Source organism: Oncorhynchus masou, chromosome 33 (genome assembly GCF_036934945.1).
Source record: "Oncorhynchus masou masou isolate Uvic2021 chromosome 33, UVic_Omas_1.1, whole genome shotgun sequence".
NCBI classification, from domain to species: domain Eukaryota; kingdom Metazoa; phylum Chordata; class Actinopteri; order Salmoniformes; family Salmonidae; genus Oncorhynchus; species Oncorhynchus masou.
The window spans coordinates 6,828,606-6,844,808 of record NC_088244.1 but is presented as its reverse complement, the minus strand read 5'-3'; the positions used below and the strand labels follow the sequence as shown (position 1 = coordinate 6,844,808).

The 16,203-nt window shown below is 40.2% G+C and overlaps 5 non-coding genes across 5 annotated transcripts; all 5 read left to right on the top strand.

The window, feature by feature from the left end:
• The first annotated feature begins 11,266 nt into the window (after nt 1-11,266).
• On the top strand, nt 11,267-11,340 carry trnat-agu (transfer RNA threonine (anticodon AGU)). The gene has a single exon. It is a non-coding gene; the product is annotated as a tRNA-Thr (tRNA).
• Nucleotides 11,341-12,354: 1,014 nt separating this feature from the next.
• Nucleotides 12,355-12,428, top strand: trnat-agu (transfer RNA threonine (anticodon AGU)). The gene has a single exon. It is a non-coding gene; the product is annotated as a tRNA-Thr (tRNA).
• A 1,013-nt stretch (nt 12,429-13,441) lies between these two features.
• On the top strand, nt 13,442-13,515 carry trnat-agu (transfer RNA threonine (anticodon AGU)). The gene has a single exon. It is a non-coding gene; the product is annotated as a tRNA-Thr (tRNA).
• Nucleotides 13,516-14,528: 1,013 nt separating this feature from the next.
• trnat-agu (transfer RNA threonine (anticodon AGU)) lies at nt 14,529-14,602 on the top strand. The gene has a single exon. It is a non-coding gene; the product is annotated as a tRNA-Thr (tRNA).
• A 1,009-nt stretch (nt 14,603-15,611) lies between these two features.
• Nucleotides 15,612-15,685, top strand: trnat-agu (transfer RNA threonine (anticodon AGU)). The gene has a single exon. It is a non-coding gene; the product is annotated as a tRNA-Thr (tRNA).
• The last annotated feature ends 518 nt before the right edge of the window (nt 15,686-16,203 follow it).

Genomic DNA, 16,203 nt, shown 5'->3' with positions numbered 1-16,203 from the left:
TACTCATATCTCGCGATATTCCAACTTTGGGTCCCAAACCATAGTTTAAGAATCCATGTCAGAGTATCTTGAGTTTATTCAGTTCGAGACCCAAATGAAAAATGTACTGTCCTCGGATGTCCGAAATTAAGAAGAAATAGCTTGTGACTCAAAATGTTTACTGATATCGCGCTGCCCATCTCTCACATACTCAGGCCCACTTTGGGTCCCAAAACATAGCTTAAGAAACCCTGTTGCAAGACAATTGAAGGAGTCCATATCGATTCCAATATTAGTAAATAACATCTGTTTTGTGACGTGATTTTGCAAGACAGAGATATGGGTAAAATGAATGAGACATGTTTGATATAAATACGTGTGTCGGTGTTCTTACCTGCAACATACTAGCCATCCACAGGCGCTGTGGCTTAGTTGGTTAAAGCGCCTGTCTAGTAAACAGGAGATCCTGAGTTCGAATCTCAGCAGAGCCTTTTTAAACATGTCATTGAACACATTGGTGGAAAGTGAAGAGTTCTCTTCTATTCTCAACCAATGAGTCTTGAGAATTTGGAGTGATGACAGGAGAAAAGATGTGAGGAGGATGCAATTGAGATATTCCAATTTCACGGAAAAAGGGTACTTTTTCAAAGAATTACAACGTAACAACTGTCTCAAGTTCTGCTGGTTCTTCCGTTGATTCATTTCAAGCGCTAAATGAAGAGTTCAGCCAGCTTGTACAGGTCTCTGTCAGAGCATGAGTAGGCTTTACAAGCAATCTTTGGTAGCTCGCTGTGATCGTATAGTGTTTCGTACTCTGCGTTGTGGCTGCAGGAAACCTGGTCTGATTCTGGTTCACGGCAAAGAATTGCCATTTCAAAAGGGTTGTATTTTGAATGAGTTGAAACTTACTGTGTGAGCGAAGAAACTCAAGAACTCTTCCATTTGACAAAGTCCCCAGCTCATGGTAGGTTAATTACTTGCATTAACTGAATCATCTGATCTGCTTTTTCTTAGGTTTTTACCATTTTTAATCTCGAGATCCAACTGAGAAATGTAGTTTCCCGAAACGACCAAAATGATGAGGATATCGTGTATGATTCTGAATGTTTACTCATATCTCGCGATATTCCAACTTTGGGTCCCAAACCATAGTTTAAGAATCCATGTCAGAGTATCTTGAGTTTATTCAGTTCGAGACCCAAATGAAAAATGTACTGTCCTCGGATGTCCGAAATTAAGAAGAAATAGCTTGTGACTCAAAATGTTTACTGATATCGCGCTGCCCATCTCTCACATACTCAGGCCCACTTTGGGTCCCAAAACATAGCTTAAGAAACCCTGTTGCAAGACAATTGAAGGAGTCCATATCGATTCCAATATTAGTAAATAACATCTGTTTTGTGACGTGATTTTGCAAGACAGAGATATGGGTAAAATGAATGAGACATGTTTGATATAAATACGTGTGTCGGTGTTCTTACCTGCAACATACTAGCCATCCACAGGCGCTGTGGCTTAGTTGGTTAAAGCGCCTGTCTAGTAAACAGGAGATCCTGAGTTCGAATCTCAGCAGAGCCTTTTTAAACATGTCATTGAACACATTGGTGGAAAGTGAAGAGTTCTCTTCTATTCTCAACCAATGAGTCTTGAGAATTTGGAGTGATGACAGGAGAAAAGATGTGAGGAGGATGCAATTGAGATATTCCAATTTCACGGAAAAAGGGTACTTTTTCAAAGAATTACAACGTAACAACTGTCTCAAGTTCTGCTGGTTCTTCCGTTGATTCATTTCAAGCGCTAAATGAAGAGTTCAGCCAGCTTGTACAGGTCTCTGTCAGAGCATGAGTAGGCTTTACAAGCAATCTTTGGTAGCTCGCTGTGATCGTATAGTGTTTCGTACTCTGCGTTGTGGCTGCAGGAAACCTGGTCTGATTCTGGTTCACGGCAAAGAATTGCCATTTCAAAAGGGTTGTATTTTGAATGAGTTGAAACTTACTGTGTGAGCGAAGAAACTCAAGAACTCTTCCATTTGACAAAGTCCCCAGCTCATGGTAGGTTAATTACTTGCATTAACTGAATCATCTGATCTGCTTTTTCTTAGGTTTTTACCATTTTTAATCTCGAGATCCAACTGAGAAATGTAGTTTCCCGAAACGACCAAAATGATGAGGATATCGTGTATGATTCTGAATGTTTACTCATATCTCGCGATATTCCAACTTTGGGTCCCAAACCATAGTTTAAGAATCCATGTCAGAGTATCTTGAGTTTATTCAGTTCGAGACCCAAATGAAAAATGTACTGTCCTCGGATGTCCGAAATTAAGAAGAAATAGCTTGTGACTCAAAATGTTTACTGATATCGCGCTGCCCATCTCTCACATACTCAGGCCCACTTTGGGTCCCAAAACATAGCTTAAGAAACCCTGTTGCAAGACAATTGAAGGAGTCCATATCGATTCCAATATTAGTAAATAACATCTGTTTTGTGACGTGATTTTGCAAGACAGAGATATGGGTAAAATGAATGAGACATGTTTGATATAAATACGTGTGTCGGTGTTCTTACCTGCAACATACTAGCCATCCACAGGCGCTGTGGCTTAGTTGGTTAAAGCGCCTGTCTAGTAAACAGGAGATCCTGAGTTCGAATCTCAGCAGAGCCTTTTTAAACATGTCATTGAACACATTGGTGGAAAGTGAAGAGTTCTCTTCTATTCTCAACCAATGAGTCTTGAGAATTTGGAGTGATGACAGGAGAAAAGATGTGAGGAGGATGCAATTGAGATATTCCAATTTCACGGAAAAAGGGTACTTTTTCAAAGAATTACAACGTAACAACTGTCTCAAGTTCTGCTGGTTCTTCCGTTGATTCATTTCAAGCGCTAAATGAAGAGTTCAGCCAGCTTGTACAGGTCTCTGTCAGAGCATGAGTAGGCTTTACAAGCAATCTTTGGTAGCTCGCTGTGATCGTATAGTGTTTCGTACTCTGCGTTGTGGCTGCAGGAAACCTGGTCTGATTCTGGTTCACGGCAAAGAATTGCCATTTCAAAAGGGTTGTATTTTGAATGAGTTGAAACTTACTGTGTGAGCGAAGAAACTCAAGAACTCTTCCATTTGACAAAGTCCCCAGCTCATGGTAGGTTAATTACTTGCATTAACTGAATCATCTGATCTGCTTTTTCTTAGGTTTTTACCATTTTTAATCTCGAGATCCAACTGAGAAATGTAGTTTCCCGAAACGACCAAAATGATGAGGATATCGTGTATGATTCTGAATGTTTACTCATATCTCGCGATATTCCAACTTTGGGTCCCAAACCATAGTTTAAGAATCCATGTCAGAGTATCTTGAGTTTATTCAGTTCGAGACCCAAATGAAAAATGTACTGTCCTCGGATGTCCGAAATTAAGAAGAAATAGCTTGTGACTCAAAATGTTTACTGATATCGCGCTGCCCATCTCTCACATACTCAGGCCCACTTTGGGTCCCAAAACATAGCTTAAGAAACCCTGTTGCAAGACAATTGAAGGAGTCCATATCGATTCCAATATTAGTAAATAACATCTGTTTTGTGACGTGATTTTGCAAGACAGAGATATGGGTAAAATGAATGAGACATGTTTGATATAAATACGTGTGTCGGTGTTCTTACCTGCAACATACTAGCCATCCACAGGCGCTGTGGCTTAGTTGGTTAAAGCGCCTGTCTAGTAAACAGGAGATCCTGAGTTCGAATCTCAGCAGAGCCTTTTTAAACATGTCATTGAACACATTGGTGGAAAGTGAAGAGTTCTCTTCTATTCTCAACCAATGAGTCTTGAGAATTTGGAGTGATGACAGGAGAAAAGATGTGAGGAGGATGCAATTGAGATATTCCAATTTCACGGAAAAAGGGTACTTTTTCAAAGAATTACAACGTAACAACTGTCTCAAGTTCTGCTGGTTCTTCCGTTGATTCATTTCAAGCGCTAAATGAAGAGTTCAGCCAGCTTGTACAGGTCTCTGTCAGAGCATGAGTAGGCTTTACAAGCAATCTTTGGTAGCTCGCTGTGATCGTATAGTGTTTCGTACTCTGCGTTGTGGCTGCAGGAAACCTGGTCTGATTCTGGTTCACGGCAAAGAATTGCCATTTCAAAAGGGTTGTATTTTGAATGAGTTGAAACTTACTGTGTGAGCGAAGAAACTCAAGAACTCTTCCATTTGACAAAGTCCCCAGCTCATGGTAGGTTAATTACTTGCATTAACTGAATCATCTGATCTGCTTTTTCTTAGGTTTTTACCATTTTTAATCTCGAGATCCAACTGAGAAATGTAGTTTCCCGAAACGACCAAAATGATGAGGATATCGTGTATGATTCTGAATGTTTACTCATATCTCGCGATATTCCAACTTTGGGTCCCAAACCATAGTTTAAGAATCCATGTCAGAGTATCTTGAGTTTATTCAGTTCGAGACCCAAATGAAAAATGTACTGTCCTCGGATGTCCGAAATTAAGAAGAAATAGCTTGTGACTCAAAATGTTTACTGATATCGCGCTGCCCATCTCTCACATACTCAGGCCCACTTTGGGTCCCAAAACATAGCTTAAGAAACCCTGTTGCAAGACAATTGAAGGAGTCCATATCGATTCCAATATTAGTAAATAACATCTGTTTTGTGACGTGATTTTGCAAGACAGAGATATGGGTAAAATGAATGAGACATGTTTGATATAAATACGTGTGTCGGTGTTCTTACCTGCAACATACTAGCCATCCACAGGCGCTGTGGCTTAGTTGGTTAAAGCGCCTGTCTAGTAAACAGGAGATCCTGAGTTCGAATCTCAGCAGAGCCTTTTTAAACATGTCATTGAACACATTGGTGGAAAGTGAAGAGTTCTCTTCTATTCTCAACCAATGAGTCTTGAGAATTTGGAGTGATGACAGGAGAAAAGATGTGAGGAGGATGCAATTGAGATATTCCAATTTCACGGAAAAAGGGTACTTTTTCAAAGAATTACAACGTAACAACTGTCTCAAGTTCTGCTGGTTCTTCCGTTGATTCATTTCAAGCGCTAAATGAAGAGTTCAGCCAGCTTGTACAGGTCTCTGTCAGAGCATGAGTAGGCTTTACAAGCAATCTTTGGTAGCTCGCTGTGATCGTATAGTGTTTCGTACTCTGCGTTGTGGCTGCAGGAAACCTGGTCTGATTCTGGTTCACGGCAAAGAATTGCCATTTCAAAAGGGTTGTATTTTGAATGAGTTGAAACTTACTGTGTGAGCGAAGAAACTCAAGAACTCTTCCATTTGACAAAGTCCCCAGCTCATGGTAGGTTAATTACTTGCATTAACTGAATCATCTGATCTGCTTTTTCTTAGGTTTTTACCATTTTTAATCTCGAGATCCAACTGAGAAATGTAGTTTCCCGAAACGACCAAAATGATGAGGATATCGTGTATGATTCTGAATGTTTACTCATATCTCGCGATATTCCAACTTTGGGTCCCAAACCATAGTTTAAGAATCCATGTCAGAGTATCTTGAGTTTATTCAGTTCGAGACCCAAATGAAAAATGTACTGTCCTCGGATGTCCGAAATTAAGAAGAAATAGCTTGTGACTCAAAATGTTTACCGATATCGCGCTGCCCATCTCTCACATACTCAGGCCCACTTTGGGTCCCAAAACATAGCTTAAGAAACCCTGTTGCAAGACAATTGAAGGAGTCCATATCGATTCCAATATTAGTAAATAACATCTGTTTTGTGACGTGATTTTGCAAGACAGAGATATGGGTAAAATGAATGAGACATGTTTGATATAAATACGTGTGTCGGTGTTCTTACCTGCAACATACTAGCCATCCACAGGCGCTGTGGCTTAGTTGGTTAAAGCGCCTGTCTAGTAAACAGGAGATCCTGAGTTCGAATCTCAGCAGAGCCTTTTTAAACATGTCATTGAACACATTGGTGGAAAGTGAAGAGTTCTCTTCTATTCTCAACCAATGAGTCTTGAGAATTTGGAGTGATGACAGGAGAAAAGATGTGAGGAGGATGCAATTGAGATATTCCAATTTCACGGAAAAAGGGTACTTTTTCAAAGAATTACAACGTAACAACTGTCTCAAGTTCTGCTGGTTCTTCCGTTGATTCATTTCAAGCGCTAAATGAAGAGTTCAGCCAGCTTGTACAGGTCTCTGTCAGAGCATGAGTAGGCTTTACAAGCAATCTTTGGTAGCTCGCTGTGATCGTATAGTGTTTCGTACTCTGCGTTGTGGCTGCAGGAAACCTGGTCTGATTCTGGTTCACGGCAAAGAATTGCCATTTCAAAAGGGTTGTATTTTGAATGAGTTGAAACTTACTGTGTGAGCGAAGAAACTCAAGAACTCTTCCATTTGACAAAGTCCCCAGCTCATGGTAGGTTAATTACTTGCATTAACTGAATCATCTGATCTGCTTTTTCTTAGGTTTTTACCATTTTTAATCTCGAGATCCAACTGAGAAATGTAGTTTCCCGAAACGACCAAAATGATGAGGATATCGTGTATGATTCTGAATGTTTACTCATATCTCGCGATATTCCAACTTTGGGTCCCAAACCATAGTTTAAGAATCCATGTCAGAGTATCTTGAGTTTATTCAGTTCGAGACCCAAATGAAAAATGTACTGTCCTCGGATGTCCGAAATTAAGAAGAAATAGCTTGTGACTCAAAATGTTTACCGATATCGCGCTGCCCATCTCTCACATACTCAGGCCCACTTTGGGTCCCAAAACATAGCTTAAGAAACCCTGTTGCAAGACAATTGAAGGAGTCCATATCGATTCCAATATTAGTAAATAACATCTGTTTTGTGACGTGATTTTGCAAGACAGAGATATGGGTAAAATGAATGAGACATGTTTGATATAAATACGTGTGTCGGTGTTCTTACCTGCAACATACTAGCCATCCACAGGCGCTGTGGCTTAGTTGGTTAAAGCGCCTGTCTAGTAAACAGGAGATCCTGAGTTCGAATCTCAGCAGAGCCTTTTTAAACATGTCATTGAACACATTGGTGGAAAGTGAAGAGTTCTCTTCTATTCTCAACCAATGAGTCTTGAGAATTTGGAGTGATGACAGGAGAAAAGATGTGAGGAGGATGCAATTGAGATATTCCAATTTCACGGAAAAAGGGTACTTTTTCAAAGAATTACAACGTAACAACTGTCTCAAGTTCTGCTGGTTCTTCCGTTGATTCATTTCAAGCGCTAAATGAAGAGTTCAGCCAGCTTGTACAGGTCTCTGTCAGAGCATGAGTAGGCTTTACAAGCAATCTTTGGTAGCTCGCTGTGATCGTATAGTGTTTCGTACTCTGCGTTGTGGCTGCAGGAAACCTGGTCTGATTCTGGTTCACGGCAAAGAATTGCCATTTCAAAAGGGTTGTATTTTGAATGAGTTGAAACTTACTGTGTGAGCGAAGAAACTCAAGAACTCTTCCATTTGACAAAGTCCCCAGCTCATGGTAGGTTAATTACTTGCATTAACTGAATCATCTGATCTGCTTTTTCTTAGGTTTTTACCATTTTTAATCTCGAGATCCAACTGAGAAATGTAGTTTCCCGAAACGACCAAAATGATGAGGATATCGTGTATGATTCTGAATGTTTACTCATATCTCGCGATATTCCAACTTTGGGTCCCAAACCATAGTTTAAGAATCCATGTCAGAGTATCTTGAGTTTATTCAGTTCGAGACCCAAATGAAAAATGTACTGTCCTCGGATGTCCGAAATTAAGAAGAAATAGCTTGTGACTCAAAATGTTTACCGATATCGCGCTGCCCATCTCTCACATACTCAGGCCCACTTTGGGTCCCAAAACATAGCTTAAGAAACCCTGTTGCAAGACAATTGAAGGAGTCCATATCGATTCCAATATTAGTAAATAACATCTGTTTTGTGACGTGATTTTGCAAGACAGAGATATGGGTAAAATGAATGAGACATGTTTGATATAAATACGTGTGTCGGTGTTCTTACCTGCAACATACTAGCCATCCACAGGCGCTGTGGCTTAGTTGGTTAAAGCGCCTGTCTAGTAAACAGGAGATCCTGAGTTCGAATCTCAGCAGAGCCTTTTTAAACATGTCATTGAACACATTGGTGGAAAGTGAAGAGTTCTCTTCTATTCTCAACCAATGAGTCTTGAGAATTTGGAGTGATGACAGGAGAAAAGATGTGAGGAGGATGCAATTGAGATATTCCAATTTCACGGAAAAAGGGTACTTTTTCAAAGAATTACAACGTAACAACTGTCTCAAGTTCTGCTGGTTCTTCCGTTGATTCATTTCAAGCGCTAAATGAAGAGTTCAGCCAGCTTGTACAGGTCTCTGTCAGAGCATGAGTAGGCTTTACAAGCAATCTTTGGTAGCTCGCTGTGATCGTATAGTGTTTCGTACTCTGCGTTGTGGCTGCAGGAAACCTGGTCTGATTCTGGTTCACGGCAAAGAATTGCCATTTCAAAAGGGTTGTATTTTGAATGAGTTGAAACTTACTGTGTGAGCGAAGAAACTCAAGAACTCTTCCATTTGACAAAGTCCCCAGCTCATGGTAGGTTAATTACTTGCATTAACTGAATCATCTGATCTGCTTTTTCTTAGGTTTTTACCATTTTTAATCTCGAGATCCAACTGAGAAATGTAGTTTCCCGAAACGACCAAAATGATGAGGATATCGTGTATGATTCTGAATGTTTACTCATATCTCGCGATATTCCAACTTTGGGTCCCAAACCATAGTTTAAGAATCCATGTCAGAGTATCTTGAGTTTATTCAGTTCGAGACCCAAATGAAAAATGTACTGTCCTCGGATGTCCGAAATTAAGAAGAAATAGCTTGTGACTCAAAATGTTTACCGATATCGCGCTGCCCATCTCTCACATACTCAGGCCCACTTTGGGTCCCAAAACATAGCTTAAGAAACCCTGTTGCAAGACAATTGAAGGAGTCCATATCGATTCCAATATTAGTAAATAACATCTGTTTTGTGACGTGATTTTGCAAGACAGAGATATGGGTAAAATGAATGAGACATGTTTGATATAAATACGTGTGTCGGTGTTCTTACCTGCAACATACTAGCCATCCACAGGCGCTGTGGCTTAGTTGGTTAAAGCGCCTGTCTAGTAAACAGGAGATCCTGAGTTCGAATCTCAGCAGAGCCTTTTTAAACATGTCATTGAACACATTGGTGGAAAGTGAAGAGTTCTCTTCTATTCTCAACCAATGAGTCTTGAGAATTTGGAGTGATGACAGGAGAAAAGATGTGAGGAGGATGCAATTGAGATATTCCAATTTCACGGAAAAAGGGTACTTTTTCAAAGAATTACAACGTAACAACTGTCTCAAGTTCTGCTGGTTCTTCCGTTGATTCATTTCAAGCGCTAAATGAAGAGTTCAGCCAGCTTGTACAGGTCTCTGTCAGAGCATGAGTAGGCTTTACAAGCAATCTTTGGTAGCTCGCTGTGATCGTATAGTGTTTCGTACTCTGCGTTGTGGCTGCAGGAAACCTGGTCTGATTCTGGTTCACGGCAAAGAATTGCCATTTCAAAAGGGTTGTATTTTGAATGAGTTGAAACTTACTGTGTGAGCGAAGAAACTCAAGAACTCTTCCATTTGACAAAGTCCCCAGCTCATGGTAGGTTAATTACTTGCATTAACTGAATCATCTGATCTGCTTTTTCTTAGGTTTTTACCATTTTTAATCTCGAGATCCAACTGAGAAATGTAGTTTCCCGAAACGACCAAAATGATGAGGATATCGTGTATGATTCTGAATGTTTACTCATATCTCGCGATATTCCAACTTTGGGTCCCAAACCATAGTTTAAGAATCCATGTCAGAGTATCTTGAGTTTATTCAGTTCGAGACCCAAATGAAAAATGTACTGTCCTCGGATGTCCGAAATTAAGAAGAAATAGCTTGTGACTCAAAATGTTTACCGATATCGCGCTGCCCATCTCTCACATACTCAGGCCCACTTTGGGTCCCAAAACATAGCTTAAGAAACCCTGTTGCAAGACAATTGAAGGAGTCCATATCGATTCCAATATTAGTAAATAACATCTGTTTTGTGACGTGATTTTGCAAGACAGAGATATGGGTAAAATGAATGAGACATGTTTGATATAAATACGTGTGTCGGTGTTCTTACCTGCAACATACTAGCCATCCACAGGCGCTGTGGCTTAGTTGGTTAAAGCGCCTGTCTAGTAAACAGGAGATCCTGAGTTCGAATCTCAGCAGAGCCTTTTTAAACATGTCATTGAACACATTGGTGGAAAGTGAAGAGTTCTCTTCTATTCTCAACCAATGAGTCTTGAGAATTTGGAGTGATGACAGGAGAAAAGATGTGAGGAGGATGCAATTGAGATATTCCAATTTCACGGAAAAAGGGTACTTTTTCAAAGAATTACAACGTAACAACTGTCTCAAGTTCTGCTGGTTCTTCCGTTGATTCATTTCAAGCGCTAAATGAAGAGTTCAGCCAGCTTGTACAGGTCTCTGTCAGAGCATGAGTAGGCTTTACAAGCAATCTTTGGTAGCTCGCTGTGATCGTATAGTGTTTCGTACTCTGCGTTGTGGCTGCAGGAAACCTGGTCTGATTCTGGTTCACGGCAAAGAATTGCCATTTCAAAAGGGTTGTATTTTGAATGAGTTGAAACTTACTGTGTGAGCGAAGAAACTCAAGAACTCTTCCATTTGACAAAGTCCCCAGCTCATGGTAGGTTAATTACTTGCATTAACTGAATCATCTGATCTGCTTTTTCTTAGGTTTTTACCATTTTTAATCTCGAGATCCAACTGAGAAATGTAGTTTCCCGAAACGACCAAAATGATGAGGATATCGTGTATGATTCTGAATGTTTACTCATATCTCGCGATATTCCAACTTTGGGTCCCAAACCATAGTTTAAGAATCCATGTCAGAGTATCTTGAGTTTATTCAGTTCGAGACCCAAATGAAAAATGTACTGTCCTCGGATGTCCGAAATTAAGAAGAAATAGCTTGTGACTCAAAATGTTTACCGATATCGCGCTGCCCATCTCTCACATACTCAGGCCCACTTTGGGTCCCAAAACATAGCTTAAGAAACCCTGTTGCAAGACAATTGAAGGAGTCCATATCGATTCCAATATTAGTAAATAACATCTGTTTTGTGACGTGATTTTGCAAGACAGAGATATGGGTAAAATGAATGAGACATGTTTGATATAAATACGTGTGTCGGTGTTCTTACCTGCAACATACTAGCCATCCACAGGCGCTGTGGCTTAGTTGGTTAAAGCGCCTGTCTAGTAAACAGGAGATCCTGAGTTCGAATCTCAGCAGAGCCTTTTTAAACATGTCATTGAACACATTGGTGGAAAGTGAAGAGTTCTCTTCTATTCTCAACCAATGAGTCTTGAGAATTTGGAGTGATGACAGGAGAAAAGATGTGAGGAGGATGCCATTGAGATATTCCAATTTCATGGAAAAAGGGTACTTTTTCAAAGAATTACAACGTAACAACTGTCTCAAGTTCTGCTGGTTCTTCCGTTGATTCATTTCAAGCGCTAAATGAAGAGTTCAGCCAGCTTGTACAGGTCTCTGTCAGAGCATGAGTAGGCTTTACAAGCAATCTTTGGTAGCTCGCTGTGATCGTATAGTGTTTCGTACTCTGCGTTGTGGCTGCAGGAAACCTGGTCTGATTCTGGTTCACGGCAAAGAATTGCCATTTCAAAAGGGTTGTATTTTGAATGAGTTGAAACTTACTGTGTGAGCGAAGAAACTCAAGAACTCTTCCATTTGACAAAGTCCCCAGCTCATGGTAGGTTAATTACTTGCATTAACTGAATCATCTGATCTGCTTTTTCTTAGGTTTTTACCATTTTTAATCTCGAGATCCAACTGAGAAATGTAGTTTCCCCGAAACGACCAAAATGATGAGGATATCGTGTACGATTCTGAATGTTTACTCATATCTCGCGTTATTCCAACTTTGGGTCCCAAACCATAGTTTAAGAATCCATGTCAGAGTATCTTGAGTTTCTTCAGTTTGAGACCCAAATGAAAAATGTACTGTCCTCGGATGTCCGAAATTAAGAAGAAATAGCTTGTCACTCAAAATGTTTACTGATATCGCGCTGCCCATCTCTCACATACTCAGGCCCACTTTGGGTCCCAAAACATAGCTTAAGAAACCCTGTTGCAAGACAATTGAAGGAGTCCATATCGATTCCAATATCAGTAAATAACATCTGTTTTGTGACGTGATTTTGCAAGACAGAGATATGGGTAAAATGAATGAGACATGTTTGATATAAATACGTGTGTCGGTGTTCTTACCTGCAACATACTAGCCATCCACAGGCGCTGTGGCTTAGTTGGTTAAAGCGCCTGTCTAGTAAACAGGAGATCCTGAGTTCGAATCTCAGCAGAGCCTTTTTAAACATGTCATTGAACACATTGGTGGAAAGTGAAGAGTTCTCTTCTATTCTCAACCAATGAGTCTTGAGAATTTGGAGTGATGACAGGAGAAAAGATGTGAGGAGGATGCCATTGAGATATTCCAATTTCATGGAAAAAGGGTACTTTTTCAAAGAATTACAACGTAACAACTGTCTCAAGTTCTGCTGGTTCTTCCGTTGATTCATTTCAAGCGCTAAATGAAGAGTTCAGCCAGCTTGTACAGGTCTCTGTCAGAGCATGAGTAGGCTTTACAAGCAATCTTTGGTAGCTCGCTGTGATCGTATAGTGTTTCGTACTCTGCGTTGTGGCTGCAGGAAACCTGGTCTGATTCTGGTTCACGGCAAAGAATTGCCATTTCAAAAGGGTTGTATTTTGAATGAGTTGAAACTTACTGTGTGAGCGAAGAAACTCAAGAACTCTTCCATTTGACAAAGTCCCCAGCTCATGGTAGGTTAATTACTTGCATTAACTGAATCATCTGATCTGCTTTTTCTTAGGTTTTTACCATTTTTAATCTCGAGATCCAACTGAGAAATGTAGTTTCCCGAAACGACCAAAATGATGAGGATATCGTGTATGATTCTGAATGTTTACTCATATCTCGCGATATTCCAACTTTGGGTCCCAAACCATAGTTTAAGAATCCATGTCAGAGTATCTTGAGTTTATTCAGTTCGAGACCCAAATGAAAAATGTACTGTCCTCGGATGTCCGAAATTAAGAAGAAATAGCTTGTGACTCAAAATGTTTACTGATATCGCGCTGCCCATCTCTCACATACTCAGGCCCACTTTGGGTCCCAAAACATAGCTTAAGAAACCCTGTTGCAAGACAATTGAAGGAGTCCATATCGATTCCAATATTAGTAAATAACATCTGTTTTGTGACGTGATTTTGCAAGACAGAGATATGGGTAAAATGAATGAGACATGTTTGATATAAATACGTGTGTCGGTGTTCTTACCTGCAACATACTAGCCATCCACAGGCGCTGTGGCTTAGTTGGTTAAAGCGCCTGTCTAGTAAACAGGAGATCCTGAGTTCGAATCTCAGCAGAGCCTTTTTAAACATGTCATTGAACACATTGGTGGAAAGTGAAGAGTTCTCTTCTATTCTCAACCAATGAGTCTTGAGAATTTGGAGTGATGACAGGAGAAAAGATGTGAGGAGGATGCCATTGAGATATTCCAATTTCATGGAAAAAGGGTACTTTTTCAAAGAATTACAACGTAACAACTGTCTCAAGTTCTGCTGGTTCTTCCGTTGATTCATTTCAAGCGCTAAATGAAGAGTTCAGCCAGCTTGTACAGGTCTCTGTCAGAGCATGAGTAGGCTTTACAAGCAATCTTTGGTAGCTCGCTGTGATCGTATAGTGTTTCGTACTCTGCGTTGTGGCTGCAGGAAACCTGGTCTGATTCTGGTTCACGGCAAAGAATTGCCATTTCAAAAGGGTTGTATTTTGAATGAGTTGAAACTTACTGTGTGAGCGAAGAAACTCAAGAACTCTTCCATTTGACAAAGTCCCCAGCTCATGGTAGGTTAATTACTTGCATTAACTGAATCATCTGATCTGCTTTTTCTTAGGTTTTTACCATTTTTAATCTCGAGATCCAACTGAGAAATGTAGTTTCCCGAAACGACCAAAATGATGAGGATATCGTGTATGATTCTGAATGTTTACTCATATCTCGCGATATTCCAACTTTGGGTCCCAAACCATAGTTTAAGAATCCATGTCAGAGTATCTTGAGTTTATTCAGTTCGAGACCCAAATGAAAAATGTACTGTCCTCGGATGTCCGAAATTAAGAAGAAATAGCTTGTGACTCAAAATGTTTACCGATATCGCGCTGCCCATCTCTCACATACTCAGGCCCACTTTGGGTCCCAAAACATAGCTTAAGAAACCCTGTTGCAAGACAATTGAAGGAGTCCATATCGATTCCAATATTAGTAAATAACATCTGTTTTGTGACGTGATTTTGCAAGACAGAGATATGGGTAAAATGAATGAGACATGTTTGATATAAATACGTGTGTCGGTGTTCTTACCTGCAACATACTAGCCATCCACAGGCGCTGTGGCTTAGTTGGTTAAAGCGCCTGTCTAGTAAACAGGAGATCCTGAGTTCGAATCTCAGCAGAGCCTTTTTAAACATGTCATTGAACACATTGGTGGAAAGTGAAGAGTTCTCTTCTATTCTCAACCAATGAGTCTTGAGAATTTGGAGTGATGACAGGAGAAAAGATGTGAGGAGGATGCCATTGAGATATTCCAATTTCATGGAAAAAGGGTACTTTTTCAAAGAATTACAACGTAACAACTGTCTCAAGTTCTGCTGGTTCTTCCGTTGATTCATTTCAAGCGCTAAATGAAGAGTTCAGCCAGCTTGTACAGGTCTCTGTCAGAGCATGAGTAGGCTTTACAAGCAATCTTTGGTAGCTCGCTGTGATCGTATAGTGTTTCGTACTCTGCGTTGTGGCTGCAGGAAACCTGGTCTGATTCTGGTTCACGGCAAAGAATTGCCATTTCAAAAGGATTGTATTTTGAATGAGTTGAAACTTACTGTGTGAGCGAAGAAACTCAAGAACTCTTCCATTTGACAAAGTCCCCAGCTCATGGTAGGTTAATTACTTGCATTAACTGAATCATCTGATCTGCTTTTTCTTAGGTTTTTACCATTTTTAATCTCGAGATCCAACTGAGAAATGTAGTTTCACCGAAACGACCAAAATGATGAGGATATCGTGTATGATTCTGAATGTTTACTCATATCTCGCGATATTCCAACTTTGGGTCCCAAACCATAGTTTAAGAATCCATGTCAGAGTATCTTGAGTTTCTTCAGTTTGAGACCCAAATGAAAAATGTACTGTCCTCGGATAACCGAAATTAAGAAGAAATAGCTTGTGACTCAAAATGTTTACTGATATCGCGCTGCCCACCTCTCACATACTCAGGCCCACTTTGGGTCCCAAAACATAGCTTAAGAAACCCTGTTGCAAGACAAGGAGTCCATATCGATTCCAATATTAGTGAATAACATCTGTTTTGTGACGTGATTTTGCAAGACAGAGATATGGGTAAAATGAATGAGACATGTTTGATATAAATACGTGTGTCGGTGTTCTTACCTGCAACATACTAGCCATCCACAGGCGCTGTGGCTTAGTTGGTTAAAGCGCCTGTCTAGTAAACAGGAGATCCTGAGTTCGAATCTCAGCAGAGCCTTTTTAAACATGTCATTGAACACATTGGTGGAAAGTGAAGAGTTCTCTTCTATTCTCAACCAATGAGTCTTGAGAATTTGGAGTGATGACAGGAGAAAAGATGTGAGGAGGATGCAATTGAGATATTCCAATTTCACGGAAAAGGGTACTTTTTCAAAGAATTACAACGTAACAACTGTCTCAAGTTCTGCTGGTTCTTCCGTTGATTCATTTCAAGCGCTAAATGAAGAGTTCAGCCAGCTTGTACAGGTCTCTGTCAGAGCATGAGTAGGCTTTACAAGCAATCTTTGGTAGCTCGCTGTGATCGTATAGTGTTTCGTACTCTGCGTTGTGGCTGCAGGAAACCTGGTCTGATTCTGGTTCACGGCAAAGAATTGCCATTTCAAAAGGGTTGTATTTTGAATGAGTTGAAACTTACTGTGTGAGCGAAGAAACTCAAGAACTCTTCCATTTGACAAAGTCCCCAGCTCATGGTAGGTTAATTACTTGCATTAACTGAATCATCTGATCTGCTTTTTC